This window comes from Schistocerca gregaria, unplaced genomic scaffold, assembly GCF_023897955.1.
Source record: "Schistocerca gregaria isolate iqSchGreg1 unplaced genomic scaffold, iqSchGreg1.2 ptg001158l, whole genome shotgun sequence".
Classification (NCBI taxonomy): domain Eukaryota; kingdom Metazoa; phylum Arthropoda; class Insecta; order Orthoptera; family Acrididae; genus Schistocerca; species Schistocerca gregaria.
This window is the reverse complement of record NW_026062489.1, coordinates 52,501-55,353: the sequence shown is the minus strand read 5'-3', so window position 1 is coordinate 55,353 and position 2,853 is coordinate 52,501.

The window sequence follows — 2,853 nt, the reverse complement described above, 5'->3', positions numbered from 1 at the left end:
ACACTAGATCGCGTGTTGCTTCGCACCGGGCTCGGCAGAACCCACTTTGGCCGCCTGGCGCCGCGCGCAGGGTGCGCCGGCGCATAGCTGGGACGCCAGCCGGGCCCGTCGGCCGGCGCTCCTGCCACTGGGCGCCCCCCACCAGCCGGCTGTAGTGCGTGCGCTCACGCAGCGCGCGGCCAGCACGCCGGGCGGCCCCCCCTCACCGGCCGGGGACTGTCCCGCCAAGCCACAGCCTCGTATCGCTTCATACCCACATGGCCAACTCAGGTTCGGGGGCATGGCGGGTACCGCCGAAACAACCGGTTCACAGATGTACCGATCGTCGCTATCACCGATGCACCTGCAGCGCGAACAACCGCTCAACAACTGATTTCCAGTTCATTTGCGGATCTTTGGCAGCAAACGTATACGTCAATCTACATTTGCGAAATCTACGATTCTGGCATGCCTGCATGTTATGTGTCACGACACGCTACATCAGCCCACATACACACTGCGGCATGTACACGAGAGAACACGTGGAAGATGGTCCGCGCACGTGTGCAATGTCCCTTGCGCGGTCGACTGTCAACCGGCCTCTGTAGCATGTCGCAGATGTGGAACGCGGTCCACCGTGCTATCATGTTGTGTGGGGCAATACGATTAAATAGGAAAACCCTCGTCGCTACATCAACAGACGGCTCACGCTGATTCCCGGCAGAGGGAGGAGGGGGGGGGGGGGGGCCAACATGCAATACTTTCGTCCGTACCTACTTACCACATGTCTGTACGGCGTACAACAGTGCAATCTCGCTGTAATGGGGAGACGAGACAAGTAGCATCGTGCACAACATATGGCCCTTATGATTCGCCATTGTAGGGCGCAGCCGGTGTACGGTCAAGCATGTGCCACATTATGTCACTCAGTACGTAACGACGGATGATCAGTGTGGGTTACGCGTACATCAGCGGACAGTCCACACAGGCCGTACCACAACGTACACTGACTGCATCGACAACCGAATGCAACTGAACAGCTGCAAGGCTCATTTCACAAACAAACGCCTGACCGACCAGCTTGGAAGGGCAGGAGGGGAGGGCGATATTCGTTCTGTAGCGGTACACCCTTCCAGTGGTTAGCGGGACTGTGTAGAAAGTACGCAACACTCGAAAGACCTTTATGTGAGGGTACGCACCATGGCATCAAGAAATACACATGACACCAGAGGATCCAAGCAGTGAACTATGTTCAGAGGGTTGCTGTTAGGCAAAGCTACATTCCTGTGACGTTACATGTGACAGTTAAGGTGCAGTGTAAGTTAGGTTAAGGTGCAGTGTAAGTTAGGTTAAGGTGCAGTGTAAGTTAGGTTAAGGTGCAGTGTAAGTTAGGTTAAGGTGCAGTGTAAGTTAGGTTAAGGTGCAGTGTAAGTTAGGTTAAGGTGCAGTGTAAGTTAGGTTAAGGTGCAGTGTAAGTTAGGTTAAGGTGCAGTGTAAGTTAGGTTAAGGTGCAGTGTAAGTTAGGTTAAGGTGCAGTGTAAGTTAGGTTAAGGTGCAGTGTAAGTTAGGTTAAGGTGCAGTGTAACTTAGGTTAAGGTGCAGTGTAACTTAGGTTAAGGTGCAGTGTAACTTAGGTTAAGGTGCAGTGTAACTTAGGTTAAGGTGCAGTGTAACTTAGGTTAAGGTGCAGTGTAACTTAGGTTAAGGTGCAGTGTAAGTTAGGTTAAGGTGCAGTGTAACTTAGGTTAAGGTGCAGTGTAACTTAGGTTAAGGTGCAGTGTAACTTAGGTTAAGGTGCAGTGTAACTTAGGTTAAGGTGCAGTGTAAGTTAGGTTAAGGTGCAGCGTAACTTAGGTTAAGGTGCAGCGTAACTTAGGTTAAGGTGCAGCGTAACTTAGGTTAAGGTGCAGCGTAACTTAGGTTAAGGTGCAGCGTAACTTAGGTTAAGGTGCAGCGTAACTTAGGTTAAGGTGCAGCGTAACTTAGGTTAAGGTGCAGCGTAACTTAGGTTAAGGTGCAGCGTAACTTAGGTTAAGGTGCAGCGTGGGTTAGGTTAGGGGCCAACGTGGGTTAGGTTAGGGGCCAACGTGGGTTAGGTTAGGGGCCAACGTGGGTTAGGTTAGGGGCCAACGTGGGTTAGGTTAGGGGCCAACGTGGGTTAGGTTAGGGGCCAACGTGGGTTAGGTTAGGGGCCAACGTGGGTTAGGTTAGGGGCCAACGTGGGTTAGGTTAGGGGCCAACGTGGGTTAGGTTAGGGGCCAACGTGGGTTAGGTTAGGGGCCAACGTGGGTTAGGTTAGGGGCCAACGTGGGTTAGGTTAGGGGCCAACGTGGGTTAGGTTAGGGGCCAACGTGGGTTAGGTTAAGGGCCAACGTGGGTTAGGTTAAGGGCCAACGTGGGTTAGGTTAAGGGCCAACGTGGGTTAGGTTAAGGGCCAACGTGGGTTAGGTTAAGGGCCAACGTGGGTTAGGTTAAGGGCCAACGTGGGTTAGGTTAAGGGCCAACGTGGGTTAGGTTAAGGGCCAACGTGGGTTAGGTTAAGGGCCAACGTGGGTTAGGTTAAGGGCCAACGTGGGTTAGGTTAAGGGCCAACGTGGGTTAGGTTAAGGGCCAACGTGGGTTAGGTTAAGGGCCAACGTGGGTTAGGTTAAGGGCCAACGTGGGTTAGGTTAAGGGCCAACGTGGGTTAGGTTGCCAGAGATGTGTCAAATCAGGATGTACGTTTGGCTGGTGTCAGGTGGTGGGTTGGTTCGATGCCTTTATAAGGGGTGTGGCCAAAGGGTATTTTATTACTTGTACCTTTTGTGTTGTGGCGTGGCGTTGCGTCCTGTGTTGATACTGGGTGGACCACTGTGGGTGTTGCTGGCTGATTTG